The sequence below is a fragment of the Oncorhynchus nerka genome, linkage group LG6, assembly GCF_034236695.1.
Source record: "Oncorhynchus nerka isolate Pitt River linkage group LG6, Oner_Uvic_2.0, whole genome shotgun sequence".
NCBI classification, from domain to species: Eukaryota; Metazoa; Chordata; class Actinopteri; order Salmoniformes; family Salmonidae; genus Oncorhynchus; species Oncorhynchus nerka.
This window is the reverse complement of record NC_088401.1, coordinates 16,769,850-16,788,221: the sequence shown is the minus strand read 5'-3', so window position 1 is coordinate 16,788,221 and position 18,372 is coordinate 16,769,850. Positions and strand designations below refer to the sequence as shown.

The window sequence follows — 18,372 nt, the reverse complement described above, 5'->3', positions numbered from 1 at the left end:
CCAGCGCCGCCAGTCTGCCCAGTGCTGCCGGAGTCTCCCGCCTGTCCGGCGCTGCTGCCGGAGTCTCCCGCCTGTCTGGCGCTGCGGCGCTGCTGCCGGAGTCTCCCGCCTGTCCGGCGCTGCTGCCGGAGTCTCCCGCCTGTCCGGCGCTGCTGCCGGAGGCGCCAGAGCCCCTCAGCCCAGAGGCGCCAGAGCTTCCGACCCTCTGTCCCGAGCAGCTGCACCTCTGTCCCGAGCAGCTGCACCTCTGTCCCGAGCTGCCCCTCTGTCCAGTGGAGTCATTGAGAGGGGTTGCCATGGTTAGAGAGCCAATGAGGCGGACTAAGACAATGGTGAAGTGGGGTCCACGTCCCGCGCCAGAGCCGCCACCGCGGACAGACGCCCACCCAGACCCTCCCCTATGGGTCAAGGTTTTGCGGCCGGAGTCCGCACCTCTTCACAGGTTCTGTCAGACCTGGGCTCTGACCGTTAACCTAAAAAACCCAAATATAATGATATTCAAAAAAAAGGTCCGGAAATCAGGATGACAAATATAAATTCTATTTGGACACAGTTCTATTAGAACACACCAAAAACCACACATATCTAGGACTAAATATCAGCAACACAGGTAGCTTTCACATGGCTGTGAATGAGCTGAGAGACAAAGCAAGAAGTGCATTCTATGCCATTAAAAGGAACATCAAAATCGAAATTCCAATTAGAATCTGGCTCAAAAATGTTCAATCAGTTAAAGAACCAATTGCTCTATATGGCAGTGAAGTATGGGGTCCAGTCTCTAATAATGAATTTACCAAATGGGACGAACATCCAATTGAAACAGAGTTTTGCAAGACTGTATTGCAAGTGCAAAGAAAAACTCCAAATAAGGCATGTAGAGCAGAATTGGGCCAATACTCCCTCCTCATTCGAATAGAAAAAAGAGCCATCAAATTTTACAATCATCTAAAAACAAGTGACCCCAAAACATTCCATCACACAGCTCTACAATGTCAAGAGATGAAACAAAAGAAGAGTCCCCTCAGCCAGCTGGTTCTGAGGCTCAGTTCACCAACCCAAACCAACCCCATAGAGCCTCAGGACAGCACTCAGCCAGCTGGTTCTGAGGCTCAGTTCACCAACCCAAAACCAACCCCATAGAGCCTCAGGACAGCACTCAGCCAGCTGGTTCTGATGCTCAGTTCACCAACCCAAAACCAACCCCATAGAGCCTCAGGACAGCACTCAGCCAGCTGGTTCTGAGGCTCAGTTCACCAACCCAAAACCAACCCCATAGAGCCTCAGGACAGCACTCAGCCAACTGGTTCTGAGGCTCAGTTCACCAACCCAAACCAACCCCATAGCGCCTCAGAACAGCACTCAGAAAATCTGGCCCAACTAAATCATCACAAAACAAAAACAAAAATATATCACTTATTGGAAAGACACCACAAAAAATCTAAGTAAACTTCAATGCTATTTGGCTCTAAACAGACAATACATGCTGGCAGACTATCTGACCACTGTGACTGATAGAAAACTGAGGAAAACCCCTCCCCCTGAAAAGATTTAGATGCACTACTGTTCCACTGGAGGTCATAAGGTGAATGCACCAATTTGTAAGTCGCTCTGGATAAGAGCGTCTGCTAAATGACTTAAATGTAAATGTAAATGAAAACATTGACTAGGTACAGACTCAGTGAGCACAGTCTGGCTATAGAGACCAGTCGTCACAGACAAACCTGGCTGCCCAGAGAGGACAGGCTGTGCTCACTCTGCTCCAGGGGAGAGGTAGAGACAGAGCTGCATTTCCTATTACACTGTGACAAATACTCAAACCTAAGAGAATATTTATTTCCCAAAATTATAATTCAATACAAAGAATTTGAAACTATAAAAATCTAATATTTATTGGGTGAAAAGCCAAAATGTGCAGTTTTGGCAGCCTCCTGCCACAACCTGAGGGATAGCCAGTGAAAAGTGCAAAGTAATGTCGATAATATTTCCCATCTTGTTTTGTTTTGTCTTTCATACCAGGTCATGTGTCTTCTCAGTCATGTTGACACTGGTCCACTACCAGGTCATGTGTCTTCTCAGTCATGTTGACACTGGTCCACTACCAGGTCATGTGTCTTCTCAGTCATGTTGACACTGGTCCACTACCAGGTCATGTGTCTTCTCAGTCATGTTGACACTGGTCCACTACCAGGTCATGTGTCTTCTCAGTCATGTTGACACTGGTCCACTACCAGGTCATGTGTCTTCTCAGTAATGTTGACACTGGTCCACTACCAGGTCATGTGTCTTCTCAGTCATGTTGACACTGGTCCACTACCAGGTCATGTGTCTTCTCAGTCATGTTGACACTGGTCTACTACCAGGTCATGTGTCTTCTCAGTAATGTTGACACTGGTCCACTACCAGGTCATGTGTCTTCTCAGTCATGTTGACACTGGTCCACTACCAGGTCATGTGTCTTCTCAGTCATGTTGACACTGGTCTACTACCAGGTCATGTGTCTTCTCAGTAATGTTGACACTGGTCCACTACCAGGTCATGTGTCTTCTCAGTCATGTTGACACTGGTCCACTACCAGGTCATGTGTCTTCTCAGTCATGTTGACACTGGTCCACTACCAGGTCATGTGTCTTCTCAGTCATGTTGACACTGGTCTACTACCAGGTCATGTGTCTTCTCAGTCACGTTGACACTGGTCTACTACCAGGTCATGTGTCTTCTCAGTCACGTTGACACTGGTCTACTACCAGGTCATGTGTCTTCTCAGTAATGTTGACACTGGTCCACTACCAGGTCATGTGTCTTCTCAGTCATGTTGACACTGGTCTACTACCAGGTCATGTGTCTTCTCAGTCACGTTGACACTGGTCTACTACCAGGTCATGTGTCTTCTCAGTCACGTTGACACTGGTCCACTACCAGGTCATGTGTCTTCTCAGTCATGTTGACACTGGTCTACTACCAGGTCATGTGTCTTCTCAGTAATGTTGACACTGGTCCACTACCAGGTCATGTGTCTTCTCAGTCATGTTGACACTGGTCCACTACCAGGTCATGTGTCTTCTCAGTCATGTTGACACTGGTCTACTACCAGGTCATGTGTCTTCTCAGTAATGTTGACACTGGTCCACTACCAGGTCATGTGTCTTCTCAGTCATGTTGACACTGGTCCACTACCAGGTCATGTGTCTTCTCAGTCATGTTGACACTGGTCCACTACCAGGTCATGTGTCTTCTCAGTCATGTTGACACTGGTCTACTACCAGGTCATGTGTCTTCTCAGTCACGTTGACACTGGTCTACTACCAGGTCATGTGTCTTCTCAGTCACGTTGACACTGGTCTACTACCAGGTCATGTGTCTTCTCAGTCACGTTGACACTGGTCTACTACCAGGTCATGTGTCTTCTCAGTAATGTTGACACTGGTCCACTACCAGGTCATGTGTCTTCTCAGTCATGTTGACACTGGTCTACTACCAGGTCATGTGTCTTCTCAGTCACGTTGACACTGGTCTACTACCAGGTCATGTGTCTTCTCAGTCACGTTGACACTGGTCCACTACCAGGTCATGTGTCTTCTCAGTCATGTTGACACTGGTCTACTACCAGGTCATGTGTCTTCTCAGTAATGTTGACACTGGTCCACTACCAGGTCATGTGTCTTCTCAGTCATGTTGACACTGGTCCACTACCAGGTCATGTGTCTTCTCAGTCATGTTGACACTGGTCTACTACCAGGTCATGTGTCTTCTCAGTAATGTTGACACTGGTCCACTACCAGGTCATGTGTCTTCTCAGTCATGTTGACACTGGTCCACTACCAGGTCATGTGTCTTCTCAGTCATGTTGACACTGGTCCACTACCAGGTCATGTGTCTTCTCAGTCATGTTGACACTGGTCTACTACCAGGTCATGTGTCTTCTCAGTCACGTTGACACTGGTCTACTACCAGGTCATGTGTCTTCTCAGTCATGTTGACACTGGTCCACTACCAGGTCATGTGTCTTCTCAGTCACGTTGACACTGGTCTACTACCAGGTCATGTGTCTTCTCAGTCACGTTGACACTGGTCCACTACCAGGTCATGTGTCTTCTCAGTCACGTTGACACTGGTCTACTACCAGGTCATGTGTCTTCTCAGTCATGTTGACACTGGTCCACTACCAGGTCATGTGTCTTCTCAGTCACGTTGACACTGGTCTACTACCAGGTCATGTGTCTTCTCAGTCATGTTGACACTGGTCCACTACCAGGTCATGTGTCTTCTCAGTCACGTTGACACTGGTCCACTACCGTTGCTTTAATGTATTGTTGTTCTCATGAATATTGTTGCTGTAGTTGTTGTTAATGGTAATCCCATGTCCACTACTACTACTATTATTGCTGTTGGTCCCACCATTTATTTATATATAAATATATATATATATATATTTTATATATAAATATATATTTTAATTTTATTTTAATTTTTCAATATGTATACTTTGACAATGTAAGTAACAATGAACTTGCCATGTCAATAAAGTCAATTGAATTGAATTGAATTGAGAGAGAGAGAAAGAAAGAAAGAAAGTGAGGGAGAGAGAGAGAGAAAGGGAGAGAGAGAGAGAGAGATAGAAAGGGAGAGAGAGAGAGATAGAAAGGGAGAGAGAGAGAGAAAGAGAGAGAGAAATGGAGGGAGAGAAAGGGCGAGAGAGAGAGAGAGAAAGGGAGAGAGAGAGAGAGAAAGGGAGAGAGAGAGAGAGAAAGGGAGAGAGAGAGAGGGAGAGAGAAAGAGAGAGAGAAATGGAGGGAGAGAAAGGGCGAGAGAGAGAGAGAGAAAGGGAGAGAGAGAGAGAGAAAGGGAGAGAGAGAGAGAGGGAGAGAGAAAGAGAGAGAGAAATGGAGGGAGAGAAAGGGCGAGAGAGAGAGACAAAGGGAGAGAGAGAGAAAGGGAGAGAGAGAGAGAGCGAAAGGGAGAGAGAGAAAAGGAGGGTGAGAGGGAAAGGGAGAGAGAAAGTGTAGCTCTAAACAAGGTGATGTAATGAAAGCTCCTAAAATATAATCTTCTAATATCCAAGAATCTGTTGTGGTTTATCTGATATATTATCAAGGCTAGTGTGTGTGTGTGGTATGTGCACAGTGGTCAAAGATAAATGTCAAAGGCTGTAGCTGCATAACCAGCTTGCCTTGGAAACTAATAGGATCAGATGTCTAGGCCTTGAAAAGAAGGTGAGGAGAAAAAAAAGAGAGGTTAGAGTTTTTCATGATGAGGCAGTTCGGTAGAGTGGTCACTAGCTGGAACACTCACAAAGTCATAAAATCAGAATTTTAAACCTCACCCTAACCTTAACCACAATCGTAACCACACAGAAAACTCTAATGCCTAAGAATAACCTTAAATTAAGAACAAAAAGCAAATTTCTGTTTTCATACATTTTTACAATAATAGTCCATTTGGACTTTGCACCTGGCCCATCTAACGGAAATCACTCGGTTCTGCCTACAGGTCAATATTCATGACAATAAATGTCAACCTGCAAAATTGGAGGGCATCAGGTCCTTGGGGTCAGTCCTGGCCTGGAATAGAAAAGCCCCTGTGCTATCTGTCTGCCTGGCCTGGAATAGAAAAGCCCCTGTGCTATCTGTCTGCCTGGCCTGGAATAGAAAAGTCCCTGTGCTATCTGTCTACCTGCCTGGAATAGAAAAGCCCCTGTGCTATCTGTCTGCCTGCCTGGAATAGAAAAGCCCCTGTGCTATCTGTCTGCCTGGCCTGGAATAGAAAAGTCCCTGTGCTATCTGTCTGCCTGGCCTGGAATAGAAAAGTCCCTGTGCTATCTGTCTTCCTGCCTGGAATAGAAAAGTCCCTGTGCTATCTGTCTGCCTGGCCTGGAATAGAAAAGCCCCTGTGCTATCTGTCTGCCTGGCCTGGAATAGAAAAGTCCCTGTGCTATCTGTCTACCTGCCTGGAATAGAAAAGCCCCTGTGCTATCTGTCTGCCTGCCTGGAATAGAAAAGCCCCTGTGCTATCTGTCTGCCTGGCCTGGAATAGAAAAGTCCCTGTGCTATCTGTCTGCCTGGCCTGGAATAGAAAAGTCCCTGTGCTATCTGTCTTCCTGCCTGGAATAGAAAAGTCCCTGTGCTATCTGTCTGCCTGGCCTGGAATAGAAAAGTCCCTGTGCTATCTGTCTGCCTGCCTGGAATAGAAAAGTCCCTGTGCTATCTGTCTGCCTGCCTGGAATAGAAAAGTCCCTGTGCTATCTGTCTGCCTGGCCTGGAATAGAACATCCCCTGTGCTATCTGTCTGCCGTGAATAGAAAAGTCCCTGTGCTATCTGTCTGCCTGCCTGGAAAAGAAAAGTCCCTGTGCTATCTGTCTGCCTGGCCTGGAATAGAAAAGCCCCTGTGCTATCTGTCTGCCTGGCCTGGAATAGACAATTCCCTGTGCTATCTGTCTGCCTGGCCTGGAATATAAAAGCCCCTGTGCTATCTGTCTGCCTGGCCTGGAATAGAAAAGTCCCTGTGCTATCTGTCTGCCTGGCCTGGAATAGAAAAGTCCCTGTGCTATCTGTCTGCCTGCCTGGAATAGAAAAGCCCCTGTGCTATCTGTCTGCCTGGCCTGTTGTTTCATGATTTATTAAAGGAGTTAGAGGAAAATGTGTTTTTGATGTACAGAACAGTCTTCTAATAATCCTTCGGTCTCTTTAGAGTTTATGTGGCAAGGCATGGATAGACTTCTAATAACAAAGTAAAAAATGTGAGAATTTTCTATGTAAGACAATAAACTTTGAACCCATGTTGTCACCCGTTTGAAACTTGGGATGTTCACACACACACACGCACACGCACGCACGCACGCACGCACGCACGCACGCACGCACGCACGCACGCACACACACACACACACACACACACACACACACACACACACCTGTCATGTTGCAGTTGACTTTGAAGGGTCTGAGGGGTCCACTCCCATCCGGATCTATCCAGTATGTGTCTGAAGATCTGCCCAGGTGTTTATACGCCTCACAACTCTGTTCAAACAACGCTAGAGAGAGAGAGAGGGGAGAGAGAGGGGAGAGAGGGGGGAGAGAGAGAAAGGGAGAGCAAGGGGAGAGGCCAGCGAGAGAGAGGGGGAGAGAGAGGGGAGAGAGGGGAGAGAGAGGGGAAAGAGGGGGAGAGAGGGGGAGAGAGAAAGAGGGGAGAGAGAAAGAGGGAGAGAGAGAAAGGGATAGCAAGGGGGAAGAGGACAGCGAGGGAGAGAGAGAGAGAGAGAGAGGGAGAGAGAGAGCAAGAGAGAGAGTGGGGAGAGAGGGGGAGAGAGAGAGAGAGAGAGAGAGAGAGAGAGGGGGAGACGGAGAGAGAGAGAGAGAGAGGGAGAGAGAGAGAAAGAGAGGGAGAGAGAGGGTGAGGCGAGAGAGAGAAAGATAGCGAGACAGAATTGGAGAGAGAGAGAGGAAGGGGGATAGAGAAAGAGAGGAGAGAGAGAGAGGAAGGGGGATAGAGAAAGAGAGGAGAGAGAGAGAGGAAGGGGGAGAGAGAAAGAGAGGAGAGAGAGAGAGATAGGGGGTTGATAAAAAGAGAGGAGAGAGATGGGGGGTTGATATAAAGAGAGAGAGGGGTAGAGAAGGAGAAGTAGACAGTGAGAAGTAGTGCCTTGAGGTTTGATGTACCCAGAGTCAGCACAGTGGCGCTGTCCCTTCACCTCTGAAACCTCAATGTCAGTCAGTTCCATGGACAGCTCAACTGGACAGCTTAACACCACTCAGACTCTGATAGTCTACACAAACACTTCTGTCTGGAAATTGTCTTTCAATTGGACTCTGCTTTGTGTGTAAGTGTGAGTGTGTATCAGATTGAACTTCTGTAATGTCTCATATCTTCTGTCTCATATTCATACAACAAAATAGACTTATCTGACTTTCGAAGGGAGACCGTGTGTGTGTGTGTGTGTATGTGTGTGTGTGTTTGTGTGTGTGTGTGTGTGTGTATGTGTGTGTGTATGTGTATGAGTGAGTGAGTTGACTTCTGAATGACAGATGATTCATTACATTTCTGAAAGTGTGAATAAAAGGGACCTACAGTAATGTGATGGCAGGCAAATTCACAGTCACTCTGCTTCCAAATACTGATTCTGTCACTCTGCTTCCAAATACTGACTCTGTCACTCTATACTGACTCTGTCACTCTCCTTCCAAATACTGACTCTGTCACTCTCCTTCCAAATACTGACTCTGTCACTCTGCTTCCAAATACTGACTCTGTCACTCTCCTTCCAAATACTGACTGTCACTCTCCTTCCAAATACTGACTCTGTCACTCTACTTCCAAATACTGACAAACAAATCAACTTTTTGGTTTTCTCACACACTGTCTGTCAAACACTCTCATATTTAAATCCGCACACACACATACAGATGGAGTGACAGCATGGCGATGGTGTGTTTGTGTTTATCCAGAGATGAGAATATGATTGATGTTTCAGTAAGAGACAGTGAGAAAGAGTGGGGATTTTGATTGCTACTTTTTTGATTAAGAACCAACCATCTCTGCCTACGCTTTCTTACAACTCTCTCACTCTTTTCTTTGTACACACACACACACACACACACACACACACACACACACACACACACACACACACACACACACACACACACACACACACACACACACACACACACACACACACACACGCACACACACACACTCGCACGCGCACACACACGCACACACACACACACACACAGACACGCGCACACATGCGCACACTCGCACACACACGCACACACACACAACGCACGCACGCACGCTCGCACACACACACACACACACTCGCACACACGCTCGCACGCACGCACGCACGCACGCACGCACGCACGCACGCACACACACACACACACACACACACACACACACACACACACACACATACTCACATGTGTGGCAAGTGGCTCCAGTGTATCCGGTTCTGTCGCAGGTGCAGCTAAAATTATCCCACGTCTGTTTACACCTGCCTCCATGCTCACAATGGTTAGGCATACACCTAGAGAGAAAGATAGAATAGGGAGAGAGAGAAGGAGAACAATCCAGAATAACTATCTCTTATTTTATTTTATTCAGCATGGATTTGTTCTTATACATACCATTATGCATAAGAATGTTATTCCCCCAAAACATTGATATGAGTAATCTGGATGAAATGCCCCTAGGCTTCAGTCCCAGGGTTAGCTTCCACAAACATCCTCCAGACATACACTGGGCTACATATGAATGTAAATTCCTGCTTTTAAATCCAAGGAGGACACAACAGAGGCTTGCCTCAGGTAAACCACTTGGGAAAAATGCTAAGTGATCAAAACCCCTCAGAAGCTGTTCACTCAGATGTAAAAAGAGGCTTTATGACACTTAGAGGAAGTCGGGTGAAAAGTCACTGAAGTATTGCAGCTATTGGAGCCTCAGACACATTTTCCATAGCTTGGGGAATCCAAGTGGAAAGAGACAAGACTATCAGTGCTCTCAACTCACAATCGCATTACGAAACAGGTGTTAAATCAAGGTTGGCACATTTCCTATGCAGTACAGACACAGACAAACACATATATATAGGAAAGTGTGGGTAACAGAGAAAGAGGAAGAGATTGAAGGAGTGAGAGAGCGAACAGAAGGGGCGGCGAGACAAACAGTCAAAGACAGAGAGAGAGAGAGAGAGAGAGAGAGAGAGAGAGAGACGGAGAGAGATACAGAGAGAGAGACGAAGAGAGAGATACAGAGAAATAGAGAGAGAGCGAAAGAGAGAGAGAGAGAGAGAGAGAGAGAGAGAAAGAGATACAGAGGGAGAGAGAATGAGCGAAAGAGATACATAGAGAGAGAGAGAGAGCGAGAGAGAGAGAGAGAGAGAGAGAGAGAGAGAGAGAGGTAGAGAAAGATATACACAGAGAGAGAGAGAGATAGAGATACAGAGAGAGAGATAGAGAGAGAGAGAAAGATAGAGAGAGAGAGTGAAAGAGAGATAGAGAGAGAGAGAGAGATAGATAGATAGATAGATAGATAGATAGATAGATAGATAGATAGATAGATAGATAGAGAAAGAGATACAGAGAGAGAGAGAGAGCGAGAGAGAGAGAGAGAGAGAGAGAGAGAGAGAGAGCGAAAGAGATAGAGTGAGATAGAGAAAGAGATACAGAGAGAGAGAGAGATAGAGAAAGAGATACAGAGAGAGAGAGAGAGAGCGCAGAGGTCAGGATCAGATCAGCTCCTGCATTTTTCAGCATTTTCTTTAAAAAAAGATAGATTAAGAGTTAGATAAACTTGGATTTTTTGTCTGGAACACATACTGGATTCTACCCTCTACAACATAACCCCTACTTCAAATCAAAACTTAAAACCTACAACCTGATTTTGGATGGAATTACGGAATCACCTGGAAGGTTCACAACTACCAAGGATTTTTACTCTATACAGCAAATTCTCTGGAAAACAACAGAAACCTGAAAACACCATCCAACCTGGAACTGAGTGAGTAATGTTTAGTCTGAAACTATATCTTATTTCCAAAAGCCAAGAAGAAAAATACACAACATTACTTTATAAGGACTGAATTCTAACATAATACTGCCAAGCTTGATTGATACACCTTCAACTAGAACTGACGTGTCAAGTGAGAGGTGTCAAAGCCCATTAGCCCAACAATGACAGGAGAGTCACACAGTCCACCCCAACCAAATGGAGAGGCCTTAGAAGCTCCCTCCCGCTGTTCAGAGGTACTTAAAATACAGTACCCTTTGCATGTAAAGAATGATAAGACAAGAAAAGGTTACAAAATGAAGCTCCTTATGGAAAATCAAGAGACACTTTTTGCTGACTATTTACAAAAATGGGAACATCAGCAACCTTATCTTCCACACAAACCATCCCCTGGCATGGCACAGTGCTATATTAGCACACTACCCCTTTGTTACGAGAGCGGGGATTAACGAGGGGTGGAAACTCAGAATACTTGATAACGAGGACTCTGAGTCAAGTAATATAAATATCTATAAGTCCGGAACAGTAATGGTACAGAGTAACCCCAAACAGTTTCAGCTGGACTTTCACCTAATCAAAGAATTAGCCCAGCAGGAGAAGCTCTCCCTTGATAAAGATACCCCCACCCCCAGCGGGTCAGACCAGACCTCTTCATTATGTAACCCCACAGACGAGCAACCCCCAGCAGAGAGTCAACCTCCCAGCACAGATTACCACTCCCTCATTGAAATGAAGGACAAATTCACTCAGCTGGAGGTAAGACAGGTGGAGCTGGAACAGCAGGTGATTACACTTCAGTCAGCACAGACCCAGACAACAGTCCAGCACAACAACACCCCCTTAACCAGACCCGGAGAGCTGGAGGTGGACAGAGACATATCTGCACTCTGGACTGTGGTGAGACAACTTCAACAGGAGAAAGAGCAGAATCAGGAGAAGAACAGATCCTTAGAGGAGAGGATCAGACTGCTGGTGGAGGAGAGGTTGAGGGGGATGGAGGAGAGGGTGAGGGGGACGGAGGAGAGGTTGAGGGGGACGGCGTGTGACAGAGAACAACCCACTAGAGAGGTGGCCACCCCCACAGAGAAGCCAGCAGAACAGCCCACCTCAGCACCTGACAAAAGTTTCGACACCACAGCAGAACAGTCCACACCAGACCCTGACCATAGAGTCGACATCACAGCAGAACAGACAAATGAAGAACCACAAGCCCAGCGGCTCTCACCCCCTCTGAGCACCCCCTGTCAGCCACCCTGATAGCCCTTCTGACAACCCCCTCACACCCACTGAGGACAAACACAAGACACTGATTGTACTACTTATGGACTCAAATGGGAAATATATAGAAGAAAAAAACCTTTTTCCCAAACATAGTGTGTCTAAACTCTGGTGTCCAAACACCCAGCGTGCCCTCGACCTTCTGTCTGAGGACCAACTAGGTTCACCCAGCCACATAATAATACACACAGGCACAAACGACCTGAGAGCACAGCAGGAAAGGGTGGCCACAGCACTTGAAGGGAGTGATTGAAAAGGCTTCTTCTACTTTCCCCAACGCACAAGTGGTTATCTCCACCCTGCTACCACGAAAAGACTTCCACCCTGCCACAATACAGCGGGTAAACGCAAGTATTTCCCGTGACTGTGCCTCAAAACCAAATGTTTTCCTGGCCCACCACTCCACCCTGGACTTGAACAGCCTCTATGACCAGGTCCACCTCTGCAAGGCAGCAGTGCCCACCTTTGCCAGGACTCTTTATACGCACACACACTATTGTAAAGTGGCTGTTCCACTGGATGTCTTAAGGTGAACGCACCAATTTGTAAGTCGCTCTGGATAAGAGCGTCTGCTAAATGACTTAAATGTAAATGTAAATGTAAACTCTAAAGGACATCGCTCTCAAACGTATCCCCAACACTTCACACAGGAGCAACAGATCAATAGACTCCCCACCCAGACCAGCGAGACACCCTCCCAGATCTGCAGGACCCCCCCCCTGGACCTACACATAGAGGACCCACGCCAAGAGGAATTACATCCAGACCACAGTACACCCAGACACATCCACACCCCCACCCCAACCAATCAACACCCCCCCACGTCAACCATGCCCACACCCCATTTAGGCCCCCTCAGATCAGACCTATGCCACTCCTGCCCACCCCATGCACCCCACCCCCCGCAAAGAGGACCTCAACATGGAAGCCACACATACGCCCAGGTAGTGAGCGGGCAAACAGTCCCAACGCCCACTCTCACACTCGCCCAAGCCAATGGCATGTACCAGATGCTCAGCAGGCTCTGCTCACACTTACTGGCCTGAGGCCAAACCACGACCAACAACATTGGACACTCTATGGAACAAAAAGCCTTCACTATATTATCTTGGAATATCCAAGGCCTGAGGTCATCTGCCTTTGGCCTAAAGAGCAGAAACCCGGACTTCACCAAAGAAATCGGTAATACAGACATTGTCATCCTGCAAGAAACCTGGTATAGAGGAGACGGACCCACTGGTTGCCCTCTAGGTTACAGAGAGCTGGTAGTCTCATCCACCAAACTACCAGGTGTGAAACAGGGAAGGGACTCAGGGGGTATGCTAATTTGGTATAGAGCAGACCTAACTCACTCCATTAAATTAATCAAAACAGCAGTAGTACTGTAGACTACTTTATCACTGACCTCAACCCAGAGTCTCTCAGAGCGTTCACAGTCAGCCCACTGACACCCCTATCAGACCACAGCAAAATCACAGTCTACTTAAACAGAGCAATACTCAATCATGAGGCATCAAAACCAAAGGAACTGAGTAACATTAAGAAATGCTATAGATGGAAGGAATGCAGTTTGGAAACCTACCAAAAAACAATTAGGCAACAACAAATTCAATCCCTTTTAGACAATTTCCTGGGTAAAACGTTCCACTGTAATAGTGAAGGTGTAAACTTGGCAGTAGAAAATCTTAACAGTATATTTGACCTCTCAGCTTCCCTATCAAATCTAAAAATCTCAAATAGAAAACCGAAGAAAATTAACAATAATGACAAATGGTTTGATGAAGAATGCAAAAATCTAAGAAAGAAATTGAAAAACCTGTCCAACCAAAAACATAGAGACCCGGAAAACCTGAGTCTACGCCTTCACTATGGTGAATCACTAAAACAATACAGAAATACACTACGGAAAAAGAAGGAACAGCATGTCAGAAATCAGCTCAATGCAATTGAAGAATCCATAGACTCTAACCACTTCTGGGAAAATTGGAAAACACTAAACAAACAACAACACGAAGAATTATCTATCCAAAATGGAGATGTATGGGTAAACCACTTCTCCAATCTTTTTGGTTCTATAACAAAGAATAAAGAGCAAAAACATATACATGATCAAATACAGATCTTAGAATCAACTATTAAAGACTACCAGAACCCACTGGATTCTCCAATTACATTGAATGAGTTACAGGACAAAATAAAAACCCTCCAACCCAAAAAGGCCTGTGGTGTCGATGGTATCCTCAATGAAATGATCAAATATACAGACAACAAATTCCAATTGGCTATACTAAAACTCTTTAACATCATACTTAGCTCTGGCATCTTCCCCAATATTTGGAACCAAGGACTGATCACCCCAATCCACAAAAGTGGAGACAAATTTGACCCCAATAACTACCGTGGAATATGTGTCAACAGTAACCTTGGGAAAATCCTCTGCATTATTATTAACAGCAGACTCGTACATTTCCTCAATGAAAACAATGTACTGAGCAAATGTCAAATTGGCTTCTTACCAAATTACCGTACAACAGACCATGTATTCACCCTGCACACCCTAATTGACAACCAAACAAACCAAAACAAAGGCAAAGTCTTCTCATGCTTTGTTGATTTAAAAAAAGCCTTCGCCTCAATCTGGCATGAGGGTCTGCTATACAAACTGATGGAAAGTGGTGTTGGGGGTAAAACATATGACATTATAAAATCCATGTACACAAACAACAAGTGTGCAGTTAAAATTGGCAAAAAACACACACATTTCTTCACACAGGGTCGTGGGGTTAGACAGGGATGCAGCTTAAGCCCCACCCTCTTCAACATATATATCAACGAATTGGCGCGGGCACTAGAAAAGTCTGCAGCACCCGGCCTCCCCCTGCTAGAATCCGAAGTCAAATGTCTGCTGTTTGCTGATGATCTGGTGCTTCTGTCACCAACCAAGGAGGGCCTACAGCAGCACCTAGATCTTATGCACAGATTCTGTCAGACCTGGGCCCTGACAGTATATCTCAGTAAGACCAAAATAATGGTGTTCCAAAAAAGGTCCAGTCACCAGGACCACAAATACAAATTCCATCTAGACACTGTTGCCCTAGAGCACACAAAAAAACTATACATACCTTGGCCTAAACATCAGCGCCACAGGTAACTTCCACAAAGCTGTGAACGATCTGAGAGACAAGGCAAGAAGGGCATTCTATGCCATCAAAAGAAACATAAATTTCAACATACCAATTAGGATTTGGCTAAAAATACTTGAATCAGTCATAGAGCCCATTGCCCTTTATGGTTGTGAGGTCTGGGGTCTCACCAACCAAGACTTCACAAAATGGGACAAACACCAAATTGAGACTCTGCACGCAGAATTCTGCAAAAATATCCTCCGTGTACAACGTAAAACACCAAATAATGCATGCAGAGCAGAATTAGGCCGATACCCACTAATTATCAAAATCCAGAAAAGAGCCGTTAAATTCTACAACCACCTAAAAGGAAGCGATTCACAAACCTTCCATAACAAAGCCATCACCTACAGAGAGATGAACCTGGAGAAGAGTCCCCTAAGCAAGCTGGTCCTGGGGCTCTGTTCACAAACACAAACACACCCTACAGAGCCCCAGGACAACAGCACAATTAGACCCAACCAAATCATGAGAAAACAAAAAGATAATTACTTGACACATTGGAAAGAATTAACAAAAAAACTGAGCAAACTAGAATGCTATTTGGCCCTAAACAGAGAGTACACAGCGGCAGAATATCTGACCACTGTGACTGACCCAAAATTAAAGAAAGCTTTGACTATGTACAGACTCAGTGAGCATAGCCTTGATATTGACAAAGGCCGCCGTAGGCAGACATGGCTTTCAAGAGAAGACAGGCTATGTGCTCACTGCCCACGAAATTAGGTGGAAACTGAGCTGCACTTCCTAACATCCTGCCCAATGTATGACCATATTACAGAGACATATTTCCCTCAGATAACACAGATCCACAAAGAATTTGAAAACAAATCTAATTTTGATAAACTCCCATATCTACTGGGTGAAATTCCACAGTGTGCCATCACAGCAGCAAGATTTGTGACCTGTTGCAACAAGAAAAGGGCAACCAGTGAAGAACAAACACCACTGTAAATACAACCTATATTTATGTATATTTATTTTCCTTTTTGTGCTTTAACTATTTGCACATCATTACAACTAGAGGTCGACCGATTTTTCAACGCCGATACCAATACCAATTATTGGAGGACCAAAATAAGCCCATACCAATTAATCAGTCAATTGTTATATATATACTTGTAATTATGACAATTACAACAATACTGAATGAATACTTTTATTTTAACTTAATATAATACATAAATACAATCTATTTAGTCTCAAATAAATAATGAAACATGTTCAATTTGGTTTAAATATTGCAAAAACACAGTGTTGGAGGAGAAAGTAAAAGTGCAATATGTGCCATGTAAGAAAGCTAACGTTTAACGTTTAAGTTCCTTGCTCAGAACATGAGAACATATGAAAGCTGGTGGTTCAATGTTCCCAGTTCTTCAATATTCCCAGTAAGAAGTTTTAGGTTGTAGTTATTATAGGAATTATGATGCGTCGACTATTTCTCTCTATATCATTTGTATTTCATATACCTTTGACGATTGGATGTTCTAATAGGTACTTTAGTATTATCAGCCTAATCTCGGGAGTTGATAGGCTTGAAGTCTTAAACATCACTGTGCTTCAAGCATTGCTAAGAGCTGCTGGCAAACGCAGTAAAGTGCTGTTTGAATGAATGCTTACGAGCCTGCTACTGCCTACCACCACTCAGTCAGACTGCTCTATCAAACATCAAATCATAGACAAATCATAGATATAATAAACACACAGGAATATGAGCCTTAAGTCATTAATATGGTCAAATCCGGAAACCATAATTTCAGAAACAAAACGTTTATTATTTCAGTGAAATACGGAAGCGTTCCGTATTTTATCGAACGGTTGGCAACCCTAAGTCTAAATATTGCTGTTACATTGCACAACCTTCAATGTTATGTCATAATTATGTAAAATTCTGGCAAATTAGTTAATAGTTCACAACGAGCCAGGCGGCCCAAACTGCTGTATATACCCTGACTCTGCTTGCACTGAACGCAATAGAAGTGACACAATTTACCTAGTTAATATTGCCTGCTAACATGCATTTATTTGAACTAAATATGCAGGTTTAAAAATATATACTTCTGTGTAGTGTATTGATTTTAAGAAAGGCATTGATGTTTATGGTTAGGTACATTTGTGCAAAGATTGGGCTTCTTTTGGCAATGCGCTTTTGTTAAATCATCACCCGTTTAGCGAAGTTGATGTCGGCTGTGATTCGATGATAAATTAACAGGCATCGCATTGATTATATGCAACGCAGGACAAGCTAGTTAACCTAGTAATATCATCAACCATGTGTAGTTAACTAGTGATTATGTGAAGGTTGATTGTATTTTATAAAATAAGTTTAATGCTAGCTAGCAACTTACCTTGGCTCATTGCAGCCACGAGGTCCTTTCGACGCTGCACTCGCGTAACAGGTGGTCAGCCTGCCACCCAGTCTCCTCGTGGAGTAACAGGTGGTCAGCCTGCCACCCAGTCTCCTCGTGGAGTAACAGGTGGTCAGCCTGCCGTAACAGATGGTCAGCCTGCCACACAGTCTCCTCGTGGAGTAACAGGTGGTCAGCCTGCCACGCAGTCTCCTCGTGGAGTAACAGGTGGTCAGCCTGCCACGCAGTCTCCTCGTGGAGTAACAGGTGGTCAGCCTGCCACGCAGTCTCCTCGTGGAGTAACAGGTGGTCAGCCTGCCACGCAGTCTCCTCGTGGAGTAACAGGTGGTCAGCCTGCCACGCAGTCTCCTCGTGGAGTAACAGGTGGTCAGCCTGCCGTAACAGGTGGTCAGCCTGCCACACAGTCTCCTCGTGGAGTAACAGGTGGTCAGCCTGCCACGCAGTCTCCTCGTGGAGTAACAGGTGGTCAGCCTGCCACGCAGTCTCCTCGTGGAGTAACAGGTGGTCAGCCTGCCGTAACAGGTGGTCAGCCTGCCACACAGTCTCCTCGTGGAGTAACAGGTGGTCAGCCTGCCACGCAGTCTCCTCGTGGAGTAACAGGTGGTCAGCCTGCCACTCAGTCTCCTCGTGGATTGCAATGTAATCGGCCATAATCGGCGTCCAAAAAGGCAGATGACAGATTGTTATTAAAACTTAAAATCGGCCCCAATTAATCGGCCACGTCAATTAATCGGTCAACCTCTAATTACAACACTGTAAAAGGACATAATATGACATTTGAAATGTCTTTATTGTTTTTGGAACTTTTGCGAGTGTAATGTTTACAGTGAATCTGTTTATGTGACCAGCAATATCAACAATCCAACATAACACAAATTTGAACAGACAAGAAATGTGAAGGATTGACACCAAACTCTCTCAAAGTCTTATTATATTATAAATACTACTGATGCTCATTCTGTCAATTTATTAGTCAAACACACCTCACTTTATGGGGAGTTTATTTGATGTAATAAAGCTTCAGCATCAGAGA

General features: G+C 45.2%; 1 protein-coding gene across 1 annotated transcript in view; it reads right to left on the bottom strand.

The window, feature by feature from the left end:
- Positions 1-18,110: 18,110 nt before the first annotated feature.
- Positions 18,111-18,372, bottom strand: part of LOC115122646 (contactin-associated protein-like 2) — a 52,812-nt gene continuing 52,550 nt past the window's right edge. The window contains exon 12 of the mRNA XM_065019052.1: positions 18,111-18,372. This exon is cut by the window's right edge and continues 446 nt beyond it. The gene's annotated coding sequence lies outside the window, so the exon portion shown is untranslated.